At 40.4% G+C, this 15,854-nt stretch overlaps 1 protein-coding gene across 14 annotated transcripts in view; it reads right to left on the reverse strand.

The window, feature by feature from the left end:
• Nucleotides 1–15,854, reverse strand: part of PTPRT (protein tyrosine phosphatase receptor type T) — a 1,118,479-nt gene that overhangs the window by 385,524 nt on the left and 717,101 nt on the right. The window lies entirely within an intron of this gene.

Here is a 15,854-nt window from a genome sequence, read left to right on the forward strand (position 1 = left end):
CACTGCACTCCAGCCTGGGTGACAGAGCGAGACTCTGTCTCAAAAAAAAAACAAAGAAGTTTGATTTTTGAATTTTAGTTGTATGTATTATAGATCAATTGGGAGATAATATCATGTCTTTATAATAATAAGTTTTCTGATCCATGAACATGGCATATCTTTTATTTAGGCCTTCCTTAACGTCTTTCAGTGCTTTATACATTTATATGTGCATCTTGAAAACTTATGTTAAATGTATTACTAAATATCTTACATTTTTATTGCAATTGTAAATAATGTCTTTAAGAAAATACCACACACTTGTTAGGTTAATAGAAATGGAATTGACTTTTTAATGTTAATGTCATGGCAAACATGCTATATTCTTATATTAATTCTAATAATTTGTTTGCAGATTTCTTTGGGTTATCTATGTAGAGATAATTCTAGCATCTGTAGTTAATAATAGTTTTGCTCTTTTCCAATCTTTTATTTTATTATCTTCAACAATAGCCACCAATACAGTCTTTAATAGAAATGATGATATGTCTATCTCCAATTTCAAAAATAATGATGATATTGTTTCATCTTTGAGTATGGTGTTTATAGGTTTTTTTGTTATCTTTATCAGGTTGAGGGGGTCATTTTTATTCCAGGCATACAAGAATATTTTACTTTTTAAATCACGCTGAGAATTAACTGATGCTTTTTCTGTATCTACTATAATGATGATATGTGTTTCTCGTCTCTTAGTATGTTACTGTAGTAAATTACACAAACAGATTTACTAAAGTTAGACTAACACTAATTTCTTAAACTATTCTTTGCATATTTACACAGTTTTGGATTGTTTGCTAATATTTTGTTTAGGTATTTGCATATATTTTTTCTCATAAGCTTTTCTGCTTTTAATATCAAGGTTATAGTCTTGTCATAAATTGAAGGGGGAAGTGCTTCTTCTTTTCCCTCTCTCATGAAGTGTGTAAGATTGGGATTACAAACTCCTTGAGTGTTTGACTGATTGCACTTGTAAAGTCACCCGGGACTGATGTGTACTTTGTTGCAAAAGTTTAAATTACTGATTCTATTTCTTTATTTGGTGTAAAACTATACAGAATTGTTTTTCCTTGACTCAAGTTTTTTCATTAATATTTTGCCATATCACCTAAATTTTACATTTATTGGTATAAGATTATATACACTATCATCGTTTATCTTGGTTACTGCGAAATAAAAACAAATGCATAAAACAAACATCTCATTAATTTTTCAGTACTGAACTTCATATCGTGACCTTGCTTTTCTTTACCGTTTTCACTCCTTAAGCACACGTCCCTAAACACAATAGAGTTTATCATCAAATAAATAAGAACAGTAAATAGCGCTAAACTCTTTTACGAAGGCCAGTCTGGGAGAACTACTACCTTTACAATGTTAACTTCCATTCCATGAACATGTTCTATCCCAGGATTTATTCAGATATTCTTACTAAGCATGTGTAGTAGTCTTTTTGTTTTGTTTTTAAAAATATTGTTCCTTGCTTCAGTTGTTAGGGGGTATTTGCTTTGCACTATAAGATTCGTTATTTTGAATAAGAAGGAAAGCATTTTTAGAAATCTGTCCAGTAACCTTTCCGCATGCAACCTTCTAAGAAGCGGTGTGTGACGGTCTGGTTTAATGGGTCATTCTGCTGCTTACCATGTAAGTCCTTATTTTAAATATTTCCAACTCACAGGGAAAGGAAAGAATTTAGATATATTCATGCATTACTTGGCTGGATAAGGGGTCTGTCTGACCTGTGGGGCAGTGGTATGAGGGGCAGGTAAGGAAGGGAAATATTAGGCAGCAGGAAGATTCTCCGTGGCAAGATGGCGTTTTAGGTGTTTTGAGGGGCAGCCTGAAGTTGGTTACCACAGACACTGCTCCTTCCTGTAATTGTTTCTCTACAATGAGATCCTTCCACTGAAGCCCTCTTTTCTTATTTGCCATATGCCCTGAATGGAGGCTTAGAGGGGGAGCTCTCGTTCTCTGCATAATGGACTAGCAAATACATAAAGATGACCACGGCACTGACCTCTCTCCATTCCCCACTCCCATCCACCAGCTCCAAGGCCCACTCCTGTTTTTAGCATTGGTTGGTCAAAGTTGGAGGTACTTACGCCGATAGACTTGGAAGTCCTTTCCTCCAATTCCCTAAGGGGTTTTCTTTCCAGGCAGTCTCTGCAAAGTCATCTCTTTCCCATTTAGGACTCCCTCCCCCACGATGTCTTGCATTAATTCTTTCAGGAGCAGTCAGGGCATCCTCTTAGAGTTCTCAGGGCAGGTACAAAGGTGTTTTTCTCTGTATTTCTTTAGGACAGTAGTTTAAGAACGGTGATCAGATTGGCATTTCTAATCAAAACTCTTATTTTCATCACTGAGACCTAAAAGGCAGTATTGTGGAATTAAACAATGATCACGGGTTGGAGCCACACTGCCTGGGTTTTTGTCCTGTTCCCACTACTGTATTACCTTGGCCAAGCTGCTTAACATCTCTGTGTCTCACTTTCCTTACTTTAAAATGAGGATAAAAATACTACCTACTATATAGGTTGTCCTGGGGATTCAATATGTTAATACACACAAAGTGCTTAGCTAGGTGTCTGGCACAAAGAATACTATATATGTCTGATCCTCCCCCTGGCCCCATTGCATTCTCTGAGAACAGCTCTAGGGTAGCCTGGAGATCACTAATTTGATTTTTTGTAGAGACAATTAAGATTATTGCTATTTCCTGTGATTTCCTTACCCCAGTCTGCTCTATCCGAATGATGTTACATTGCTAATCATAGAACCTATATCTTCTCATAGCTTACTGAGTTTTCTACGATATTCTTCTGATTTCTATGGTAAATAATCTTAAAATCTATTTTTTCTCTGAGGACTCAGAATTCATTCATTCAATAATGTACTTATTGTGTCCTTATTTGTCCACCTGGCACTGTTTTTCTAAGTGCTTGGGAAGCAGCAGTAAGCAAAACATAAGGAAAAATTCTTGTCTCTGTGGAATGCATTCTAGAAGACAGATAAAACAATAGTGAAATATACAGTACATCAGATGATAATTGCTAAGGAGACACCCGAAGCTGGAAAGAGGGACAAAGACTGCACTGTAGGAGGCTTCCAGTTTTTAATAGAATAGTCTGAGAAGAGCTCGCTGAGAGGTGACACTGGAATAAAGACTCGAAGAAGCTTGAACCGTCCTGGTTATTTGGCAAAACACTACTGTAGCCAAAAAGAATGGCAAGTGCAAAGGCCCTGAGGAAGGGATTTCCCTGATATATTTGAAGAGAACGATGACTGAATTTGCATAGTGAGGCACAAGTATCAAGAGATGACAGAGAGGCAAACCAAAGTGGGAATTCTGGTCACCTGGAGCATGTGAGCCACTGTAAGGCTTTGGGTTTTTAATCTCGGTGACACGAGAAACCATCAGAGGGTTGCGAGCAGAGGGAGTGATATGATTTGCTTTGTGATTTAACAAGATCATTTTGGTGCTGTGTTGAGAAAAGAATGCAGGGGCCAGAGCTGAAGCTGCAAAGATGATTTAGAGGCTGCTGCAATAATCTGGGTTGGAGAGCACAGTGGTTTGGACCTGAGGGGTAGCAGTAGAGGCTGTGAGAAATGGTCAAGGTATTGACATATATTGCAGGATGAACCAATAGAATATGTTAGATGTGGGGAACAGCAGGGCTGCTGCTTTGTACAAAGTCAGGGGGTCTCAATCAAAAGCAATAAAAGGTGAAGAGGTTCTCTTCTTCCTTTTTTGAGACAGGGCCTTGCTCTGTCACCCAGCCTGGAGTGCAGTGGTGCAATCATGGCTCACTATAGCCTCAACCTCCCGGTCTCAAGCAATCCTCCCACTTCAGCCTCCTGAGCAGCTGAGATCATAGGTACATACCACCACGCCCAGCTAGTATGTGTGTGTGTATGTAAAGATGGGAGTCCACCATGTTGCCCACATTGGTCCCAAACTCCTGGGCTCAGGCAATCCACCTGCCTTGGCCTCCCAAAGTGCTGGGATTACAGGGGTGAGCCACCATGCCCAGCCAAAAAGGGTTTTCTTTGGAGATGTAAAAGCCAGGGCCTCAGTTCTGACACAAGTGAGAAGTCAAAGTTTTTGGCTCGAGCCACTAATAAAACAGAGTTGCCATTTACTGAGATGGGGAAGACAGTGGGAAGAACAAGTTGAGGGATGATCAGAGGCTCAGTTTTGAATGTGTTTAATTCCACGGGCTGATTAGCAATCTAGGTGGAGAGGTTGAGAAGACAGCTGGATAAATGACTCTGGAGGGCTGGTCTGGAGGTATCAATTGGGAAAACTATTAACATATGGATGGATTTCAAAGCCAGGAGACTGGAAGAAGAAATTAGGGAAATGAATGTGGATCCAGGGTCAGCAAACTACGGCTCTTGGGTTGAATCCAACCAGCTGCCTGTCTTTGTAAATAAAATTGTATTGGAACACTGCGGCAACCATTTGTTTATCCATTGTCTCTGGCTGTTTTCCTGCTACAATGGCAGCATGGAGTAGCTGCTACAGACCCTCTCGTGGATAAAGCCTATACTTTAAGACCTGGCCAACCTCTGGTGTGGATACGAACAGGAAAGAGTCCCAAGAATTGGGCCAATAAGGTTGGGATGTGATATGGTTTGGCTGTGTCCCCACCCTAAATCTCATCTTGAATTGTAATGCCCATAATCCCCACATGTCAAGGGACAGAGCAGGTGGAGCTAATTAAATCATGGGGGTGGTTTCTCCCATGCTGTTTTCATGATAATGAGTGAGTTCTCAGGAGATCTGATGTTATTGTAAGTGTTTGGTCGTTTCTCCTGCATTCATTCTCCTTTCTGCCGCCTTGTGAAGAAAGTGCCCTGCTTCCCCTTCACCTTCTGCCATGATTGTAAGTTTCCTGACGCCTCCCAGCCATGCTGAACTGTGAGTCAATTAAACCTCTTTTCTTTATAAATTACCCAGTTTTAACCAGTTCTTTATAGCAGTATGAAAACGGACTAATACACGCTGCTTAAAAGGAACCAGCAAACTGTAATCCCAACATTTTGAGAGGCTGAGGTGGGAGGACGGCTTGAGGCTGGGAGTCTGAGATCACCTCGGGCAATACAATGAGACCCTGTCTCTACAAAAAAAGTAAAAATAAAAATAAATAGGCCAGGCACGGTGGCTCACGCCTGTAATCCCAGCACTTCGGGAAGCCGAGGCTGGTGGATCACCTGAGGTTAGGAGTTCAAGACCAGTCTGACCAACACGGAGAAAACCCCGTCTCTACTAAAAATACAAAATTAGCCGGGCGTGGTGGCGCATGCCTGTAATCCCAGCTACTCGGGAGGCTGAGGCAGGAGAATCGCTTGAACCCGGGAGGCAGAGGTTGCGGTGAGCCAAGATCGTGCCATTGCACTCCAGCCTGGGCAACAAGAGAGAAACTCGGTCTCAAAAATAAATAAATAAAAATAATAAAATAAATAAATTAGCTAAGCATGCTTGCACATGCCTATATGTGATGACACATGCCTATACGTAACTATCCCACATGTCCTAGCTACTGGAGAGGGTGAGGTGCGAGGGCCATTTGAGTCCAGGAGTCAGAGGATACAGTGAACTGATCACACTACCACCCTCTAGCCTGGGAGACACAGTGAAACCCTATCTTTAAAATAAAAACAAAGAGGAGAAGCCACTGCCGAAGGAGGAAATCTAGAAGTGTGTGATGAATTGGAAGCAAAGTACAAAAAGTGTTTTAGGGAGGATTTAACAACCAGCTGTGTCAAATATTGCCAACTGGTTAAGCAAGAGGATCTGTCTCTCTGAGTAATGACTATTGGATGTGGTGACTTGAAGGTCACAGGTGATCTTGAAATAATTGTTTTGGTGGAATGGCAGGGATCTGAGCTGGATGAATGGATTCAAGAACAAATAGAAAGAATGGATGCATAAAGAGGCGATGGAACAGCAGCTTGAGGAGAAGACAGAGCTGGGTGTTTCTGTTTTTTGTCTTTTTAAACATGGGAGAAATACAGCTTGTGTGGAAGGTGAGAAATATATCCAGTTACAAAGGGAAATTTTGATGTAGGGTGGAAAGGGGACAATTGCTGGAGCAATGACATTGAGTTAAAAAAGTAAGTGGGTTTTACTGCATTAAGCAGAGAAACTTGCCTTTATTTAGAAAACAAATGGTTCATCCATAGAAACAGGGAGGTGAGGGGGAGGTCGAATAGGGCAACATTTGGACAATGAGAGCTGGAGGGAATTTCTTTGAATGGTTTCAGTTCCTCAGTCTATTAGGTAACAAGGTCATCTGTGGAAGTGAGAACAGGTGGATGTGCTAGAAGTCTGAAGATAGAAATATTCTCTGGGAGACTGGAAGGACGAATGGGCCAGGGAAAGACAGTATTACCAGGCAGCTTTAAAAGCCAGTTCCAGTGGTGCCTCTGGCTTCCAAATGAGAGTGGTTAGCACAGTGGTGTGCAGCAGCTATGGAAGGAAAGACCTAGCACAGACAGGGAATCAGATGGAGCTAGGGTTGTGAATAGCTGGAAATGAGAATGAGGCTGAGGTGTTGCGGGAGTATGCAAGGATGTAACTGGAATGATCAGCCAAGGAATTTAAGCTGGGTAGAGCAGGGAATGAGGGCAATGAACAAGGTAGCAAGTCCTAGTGGGGCTGAATTTTTGGAGCTACAATACTAGAGGGAATAAACTGAAAAGAGAAGAGATGTGGTCAGAGTGAAATGTTTGAAAATGAGATTACAGAGGGGTTAGAGGTTACTTAAAAGTGGCCTTTTGCTCAGGGCAAACGGAAATTTTGCATAGATCTCTTGTTTTGTTTTTCCCGAACACCCTGAAATAAAAAGCTATCTATGATGTCTGATGTTGGCCACACACCACTTAGCAAAGATCTTGGCAGAGAGTAGGTTAAGGGCTTTACACATAGACTTTCATGTCCTACAGCCTCTGTAGAGAGGCATTTTACAGATGGGGCACTAAAGTGTACAGAATGCGAATCCTTTAATCAAGGTTGCATGGTGAAGTAGTGGATGAAGCCTGGATATAGCTCAAACTCTTCTATTTCCAAAGCAATTACCAAATCACCCCTTTCTTCTATCACCTGGTAGATCTGTGGGTCCAGAACGCTGAAAGGCTGTCATAGCATCTTAAAGCAGCAAAATCAGGATGTCTCACCCCAAGTAAGAGGCTCCTTCCACCCACCACATTGCCATTCCATAGTCAAGATGTCCTTTACAATGAGATAGACTTACTTTCCTTTGATTAAACTAGGTCTCTCTCTCTCTCTCACTGTAAAAAGACTTCTTGGCAAAAAATTCCTTTTTTGTCTTATCTTCTAATTCGATGTCCCTTTTCCATTCTTTTTTCTTTGTAATTCTTTAATGAATCCACATTTTCCCTTTCCACAATTTCATTTCTTCTTCTACCTAACAGCATGGAACTTTCCATCCTTTTGACAGAGTTCTACAACAAAGGTTAATTACTTTATAATTTCATTCCCTTAAAAAAAAAGCACACTAAAATTGCTAATTTTAACTATGCTTCTTGTCAGTGGGTTCATGTAAATTCACTGTAATTAAACCAGATGTTTTCTTGTGCCTTAAAGTCAGGTGGTAATTTAAGGAAAATTTTCATTTCAACATAAAGGAGGACAGAGTGTTATCAAGGGAAGTTTTCTCCTCTCCTCTCCCCTCCCCTCCCCTTCCCACCTCTCTCCTCCTCTCCCCTCCTCTCCCCTTCCCTCCTCTCCTCTCTGTATCTCCATTTCCACAACTGAAAAGGGGTTAAGAACGGTGAACTTTGGGGGTAGATATGAGACATATCAAGGTAGTATATATAAAAGCAGGGAGCCCTGCACAATTCAACAGGCATTTCCCTTGATACTTTTCTTGTCTAGGTCATTTTTTTTGTCTCTCCACTCCAGTTGCCATATTTGCTTTTTCATTCATTATAATGAGGCTTGGAACTAACTTAATAAGAGAGATTTAGAATTTTAGTCTCGTATTTCCCAGTTGTGTTGGAGAAAATATATTTGTTCCAGATAAATCTTTACATCTTAATTAACTATAGCCTTTTAATTGAACTATACGGTGGTATGCTACTAAATGTTTCACAACCTGCTCTCCAGGGAAAAATAAAAACAAAAAGTTTGCCAATTTCCATGGTGTAAATATTTCCACCATGGTTGATTTGAAGCAAAGAATGTGGCACTACTGAACTTGGAGGTGGGAAGAGATGCAAGCTAGTCTGAGTTAGCTTTGAATAGAGCTAAAAGATGTCATACATCTCCCCCTTCTTCACAAACAATACCCATTAATGGGACATTATGGTGTCATGAAAAGCACATGGATTTTTATGTGGGATGGTCATTTATTCATCCATCTATTCATTCAACAATAGTTAATGAGCCCATACTATGGATGAGCAGAGTGAACAACATGAAACAAAGTTTCTATTCTCATTAAGCTTATATCTCTTATAGAGAGATAATAAAGTAATCAATATACAGCATGAGGCAGAGAAAAATAAAGCAGAGAAGAGTGGTAGAGGTTTTGGCCAGGTATAGAATTATACATTAGGTGGTCAGGGAAGGCCCTTCAGGTAAGATTTTGAATTCTATTGATTCCTCCTCTGCACAACTGTATCAACAGCATCTACATCAAATTGTTTGGGAACTGACTGTAAAAAGGGAGAATATCAGCTCAATGCCTAGCTCACAGTGGGCATTTGAAAAACATAATTGCATTTCTCTTTACCCTTTATAATATCTCAAGACCATCTTTGTAAACATCTCAAATGTACTGAGCTCTAATAAAGTGATGCCTTCAGGACTCACTAGGGTGTGAATAGCTTTCACCCTTACACTAAATGACTCTGGACTGCTTTACTTATTGCCTTGTTGTTACTGCTTTTTCTGCTTTTCCTTTCACTTTTCCCTTTTCCAGGTGTTACATGCCACATCTTGTTACTACAGCTGTCCTCATCCTTAGGAACATGCGGCCTCCTTCTAGCTTACTGTAACCTGAGAAACCTGATGATCGACTCATTAGAAATGTACACTTAATAAAGGTACTCATTCCTGAGGCACGTCAGTCTTCCTTACAATTCAAGTACATGAGCTTTTTAAAAAGGATGATGTTAAATGAAATAATATATGTTTTATATGTGATTAATTATATTGAATATCAATTATATTAATTATAGTATATATTGCCATTAATTATAATCAGTTACATTATATATAATTAGTATATGGGATTCTACATTTCCTTATTTGTAAAACAGAAAAAACAACACTCTTTGCTCCTTCACATTTAGTGTTAAGATTAAATGATCTACATGGCTAGTAAAAATGCAAAATCTATAACTTCTATGGAAGAGTACCTCTTAACAGCTAACAAAACTGCATATGCTCTTACTCTGTGACTCTTACAATCCCACTTTTAGGAATTTACCCTAAAGATACATTGCCACAAGTACCAAATAACATATGCACAAGCCTATTTGCTACAGTATTATTTATGATAGTAAATAATGGAAACAACCTGGGTGTCCATTGGATATTGGTTGAATAAATCACAGTATTTCCATCAATACAATGAAATACCATAGAGTCATAAAAAATAATGAGGAAATTCTGTAGTAACTGATATGAAGTGATTTCTGGGATATACTGAGTGAACAAAAACACAAGATGCAAAGTATATCAATTATGCTACCTTTTATATGAGAAGTAGGAGGAAGAAAAGTATTATGTATTTTTTGCAAAAAGAACTCTAGGAAAGATCAACCAGAAAGGAATGAAAACAGCTACCTTTCAAGTGTGCATTGGAATAGTAAAAAGAGACAGAAATGGTGGTAATATTTTTTGGAATGTACCTTGTAATGTAGTTTTTTAATGGTGCTTTTATTTTTAATTTAATGTAAAGTTCTGAGATACATGAGCAGGAAGTGCAGGTTTGTTATACAGGTAAACGCATGCCATGGTAGTTTGCTGGACCTAGCAACCCATCACCTAGGTATTAAGCCCCATATGCATTAGCTATTTATCCTGATGCTCTCCCTCCCCACACTCCCCCAACAGGCCTCAGGATGTGTTGTTTCCCTCCCTGTGTCCATGTGTTCTCATTGTTCAGCTCCCACTTACAAGTGAGAACATGCGGTGTTTGGTTTTCTGTTCCTGTGTTAGTTTGCTGAGGATAATGACTTCCAGCTCCATCCATGTTTCTGCAAAGGACATGATCTCATTCCTTTTTATGGCTGCATAGTATTTCATGGTGTATATGTACCACATTTTCTTTATCCAGTCTATCATTGATGGCCATTGGGGTTGACTCCATGTCTTTGCTATTGTAAATAGTGCTGCAATGAAAATATGCATGCATGTATCTTTATAATAGAATGATTTATATTCCTTTGGGTATATACCCAGTAATGAGGTATAGTTTTGATTTTTGAAACATGCAACTGTTTTGCATGTTAAAAAAAATTAAATTAAATTAAAAAGCCTAGGTGGAAGGCAAATCTTAAAATGGAAACAAATGAACATAACTGGGTATCAAATTGATAATATAACCATACAGAGAAAAGAACTGAACTTTTGAACATAGTATTCTCACTGCATACCCTCAGTGGTATACAGCCTAAGGAGAGAAAAACTGAAATCTTTAACCTAACTTAGTATAATAGCTTTACTGTTTTTTAGAGGGATTGGTGGTGAAATTCTGAAACCATTTTATGTGTGTTTCAGGATGGAGCAAATGAAAAATATGTGAATATGGAGCATCAGGGTTCTCACTGCAGGAGAAGAGAGATATACGTATAAAATGTGTTGAATTTGAATCAGTATGAGCCCATGACTTTCAACAAAAATAAATTATATTTCCCAGCTCTACCTACTGAAAGAACCTAGAGGCAATAACGCACCACTGAGCACACCTAAGATGTATATCTTAGTGCCAAAATACCACTCCCCACTGAAAGCAACTAGAAATCCCCAATAAATGGTTGACCTCAGGTCTGGGGCAGGGACATTAAAAGGATAGTCTAGAATATTTTTGTTGTGCCGGAAGCAAGGAAGACTAATGAGAACAGGTCAAAAGGACCTGGGAATCAGCTTGAAGAGACTGCCACTGGCCCTATTTGAGGCAATTTGAGCATCACAGAGAATGACAGTCCAGGATTTTAATACATTGAGTCGGAAATGATTTATGAATCAACCAGGGGACCAAAAACAGAGAGGAAGATGAAGAGAGGAAAAAAAAGCTCTTCTATAAAGAAGAAGGCTAACTAGTAAGCGTAGAGAGAATTATAGATGTGTAAATCCCCCTTTTGAAGGCACCAATGTAATAACTGATTCAGGTGAAGACTCTCAGGGGGTGTTAAAACCATTGAGTGAAAGTTTTAGGGGAATACAATACTCATTTCAACTCAAAGTTTCACTTCAAGGATACTTTACAAAAGAAAAAAGGTGCTACATGTACAGTGGAGGGACCGGGTAGTTCTTGTCTTATCTAAGTGACCATATGTGGCATCATCAGTACTGGGGCTCCCTGACATTACGAACTTCTTGACAAAATACAATAAGAAATATATATCACCAATGTAATAGTTTTGCCAAAAATATCCTGAACCCTGGTTTTGTCCACAGAATCAGGCTAAATATTATTAAAAATGTAAACAAACTGTATATTACATAATTTTAAAATTAATGCAAAATTTATTAGAGGTTAAATAGCATTGTGGGTATGTAGCAGAAAGTTCTTATTTTTAGGCCATGTATGCTGAAGGGTTTAGAAATCAACTGTCATGATTTCTGCAATTTACTTTCAAATGGTTAAAATATTGTATGTATTCATAAATACATTTACATAGCATACATCATCTATCATGTAGATGTAAGATACACACACTAGTAAATGCAGCAAAGTGTTTACAAATGTTGAATCTAGATGAGAAGTTTATAAGTCTCCTTTGTACTATTCTTTCAATTTTTCTAGCCTTGAAAAATTTCACAATAAAATATTGGGCAAAAGGAGCACAGGAGTCGTTGTATATAACATGTCTATCCATGCTTAGCCCAGTGTAGGTGCTCAATAAATAGCAGCCAAAGTGAGCTGCCAAGCAAAACCATCAACATGGTTTTCATCTTTCGAGGTGCAAGCGAACTGTGGTTTTGTCTGAGACATTTGTGGAAAAGGGAAAAATAAAGAATCTATTTAGTCTCTTATGAACAGCTGCTACCCAAATGAAGCCATAGGGCTCAGCAGCCATGAGCCTCTCTAGTGCTGGATTTCTTCGCAGGCCCTCAAATGCACTGAGGTGCTGAAATTACAAATTCTACAAATAATTCCTCAGAAGACAATTTTGTGGCACGGATGACAGCAGCATGAATTCAGCCATTCAGCCAACTCAATCCTAAAGGTTGCTTCCTGGCTCCTGGAGGGGGGTTTCAGTTAATCCACTAGAGCCATGCTACAGCCTCATCTTGTCCTTGAGGTGAATGAGTTACCCAGTCAACAGAAATGGTGCCTCCTCCCTCTTTAGGGAGAATGGAACCTAACCCTGGCATACAGCGGGGTTCTACACTGAGATCTTCCTTCAGTCCAGTGGGTTTTGAGGCAGAGCCTCAGCATAGTTACAGAACTGAGGAATTGTGTCTTGCATGTTGGTGTTTTTAGTATGATAATGTCCACACATCTCCATAGAGCAGGAATTGATGTTTTATTAATGATGTTTAATTAAAATTTAATTTCAAAGCATTCCTGCTCTCATGTTGTTTTGATAAAGGCTTTTTTTTCTTGGTGACAGGAAGAAGAAAGAGACAAGTTAAGGAACATCTTAAAGCTGGACTTGGGGTTTGGTGAGGCACAGGGAGGTAATCCTCAAAGAGCAGCTCAAGGTGGGCAGAGCATCTTTAAAAAGGTGCCCTGAGTCGCTCCTTGGGAAAACCTTATTGTTCATCTCCTGAGTCCTGAATTTTCATGCTGATTTTCAGCAGTGACTTCTCCCTCTCAAACAACCAGGAATTCCCTGTGAATATCAGTCACTGAACCACCCTTTTGCCCTGACTCTGTTTCTCATATCAGGCACCAAGCACACTGCCACTTTTTGAGTGTCTACAGTGTATTTCCTACAACCAATTAGATTTCTAGATGTCTGGACCTGTCTAGAGCTCTGAAGAGGTTTCCTAGGGGAGTTGGGCAGTTTCTCAGTTGCCGGGGCTAGATGCTCCTTTGTGAAGAATTCCTTTTTTTAATTTCCCGCGGTTCACCAAAAATGTAGTACCTTATAATATGCTGGATGCTAGTCCAATTCTTTATATATCATCCCACTTTATGTGCATGAGAATCTATAAGATAGGTGCTTTAATTATTCCTTTTCTGTTTGAGATGGAGTCTCGCTCTGTCACCCAGGCTGGAGTACAGTGGCGCGATCTCAGCTCACTGCAACCTCCACCTCCCGGGTTCAAGCGACTCTCCTGCCTCAACCTCCTGAGTAGCTGGGACTACAGGTACGTGCCATCATGTCCAGCTAATTTTTTGCATTTTTAGTAGAGATGGGGTTTCACCGTGTTAGCCAGGATGGTCTCGATCTCCTGACCTTGTGATCTGCCTGCCTCAGCCTCCCAAAGTGCTGGGATTACAGGGTAAGCCACCATGCCTGGCCAACTAATTCCATTTTATAGATGAGGAAACCAAGTCACTAAGAGGTTACACAACTTGTCCAGGCATGCTTGGCTCCACAGTGTACACTGTCTAACAGTGAACAATTCTACATGCTGGAGGAAGGGGCTACACATTTCTGAAACAATGAAGTCAGGTCTAGGGAAATCTTCCTAGAACTTGAAGTTTTACACAGTCTAATCCAAGGATGACCCCAAAGTCCAGTGTGTGGGGTCTGCAAAGAGGATGGCTATGAGGATGAACTGGAGGGATGGATCATGAAAGTAGACTGTGTAAAACTTCCAGCTCTAGGATGGGACATGGTGGAAGTGAGAATTAGGGGCAAGGTAAGAAGAGGCTGGCACTATTTCCCTTATCTTCTCATGAGATTTTGCAGCTGAGAATGTGAATCTGGGTTCTACTCAGGGTCATAACTCTGAGGTATTTAGAACTTGCTTACATGAAGCAAGAGTACTAGATCCTACTGGATCCCAGGAACACACAAAGAAAGAAAAAAAAGTAAATGAAAAAAAGAAAACAAGTACTAAACAGAATTGCCACAGCAGAGGTGCTGTCTTCAAGTTCTAAGGCTAATCTGAGTCAAGTTGGGTTATTTTCTTTATGCAACTGACAATGCCAGTGCTCTGGCTAGACCTTTCAGATCTCTGTATACCATTTTTGTGAGCCTCTATTCTTTACCTGCATGTGCAGAAAGACAAGTTACTAAAATTTTACCTCTGAATCTCTCCTCCCCATCCCAGACCCTAACTGTTGGCTGACAGCTTCCTTGCCTAACTTAGGACACCTGTGATGCATGGCCCACCCTGAACAGTTCCCCGAAGGCTCAGGTTGCAGCCAGTTTTTGCTGGACTTGGCCAAAAGTTGCACCTTGACTTTCTCCCCTTCCTTATCCCACTTCCCTCACTCCCCTCCCAGTCTGCCCTGGGAAAACTTTCTTAATCAGTCACTTGCACACGAATCTTCATCTGAGTCTGATTCTCGGGAACTATCTAAAGCCATCCCACAAGGCAAGGGGCAGCCTGGGCTGGCTGGAGGGGAAACTGAAATATGGTCATGGGGAAGTGTTTCTTAGGTAACTCCTGAAACTGGCAAATTCTATGCTATCACTAAGGTAACTGCAGTGAACCTGGGAAGAAACATCCAAGTCAATCTGTGGCAATCAAGGAAAGCTTCCTGGAGGAAGTAACATCTGAGCAGACTTGAAAGGTCAATAGAGGTTTCCTTGCAAACATGGAGGAGAGGTCATTCCAAGCAAGAGAAATGGCATGGGTAAGGACAGAGAGGCAGGAAAAGTTCTGTGTTTTAGCAGTAGTGGCTCTGGGTTCTTGGAGTCTCAAGTTATGAGGAAGATAAACTGCAGGAAGCACACCCATTAGAAACTTGTGGGGTATGGAGGTGGGGTGGGTTGGGGAGGGAAACATGGAGGCTCCCAGGCTGACTTTCAGGTCTCTATCTTGAGTTACTAGGTGCAGTTCATTGAGTTGAGAAACACAGGGAAAGTCAGTATCGAATTGGAGATAAGTTCATTTTCAGATACCTTGAGTTTGAGATGACTGTCATCCAGCCAGGTGAATATTCAGTCCTGGGTGCATCCAATGTGTATGCTAAGCTTTTTATATGTATTTTCTGTTTTTAATTCTGACATAATTCAGCATTGTCTGACTTCCAAATTCAACATATTTAAACAACGTGATACATATTTTCTCTTTCTGGAGGCACCAGTGCAGTCAAACCTTGGACAGAGAAGGTGGTTGATACAGTTTGGGTATCTGTGCCCTCCCAAATCTCACGTTGAATGTAATCTTCAATGCTGGAGGTGTGACTGGATCATGGAAGTGGATCCCTCATGGGTTGGTGCTGTCTTCATGCCAGTGAGTGAATTCCCCAGAGATCTGGTTGAGTGTGTGGCACCGCACCACCAATCTCTCTCTTGCGCCTGCTTTGGCCACGTGGTGTGCCTGCTCCTACTTCGCCTTCCACCATGAGTAAACGCTCCTCAGCCTCCCCAGAAGCCAAGCTATGTCAGTGCTGTGCTTTCTGAACAGCCTGCAGAACTGTGAGCCAATTAAACCTCCTTTCGTTATAAATTACCCAGTCTCAGGTGATTTTTTTGTTGTTGTTTATTTGTTT

This window comes from Papio anubis, chromosome 16 (genome assembly GCF_008728515.1).
Source record: "Papio anubis isolate 15944 chromosome 16, Panubis1.0, whole genome shotgun sequence".
In the NCBI taxonomy this organism is placed as follows: Eukaryota; Metazoa; Chordata; class Mammalia; order Primates; family Cercopithecidae; genus Papio; species Papio anubis.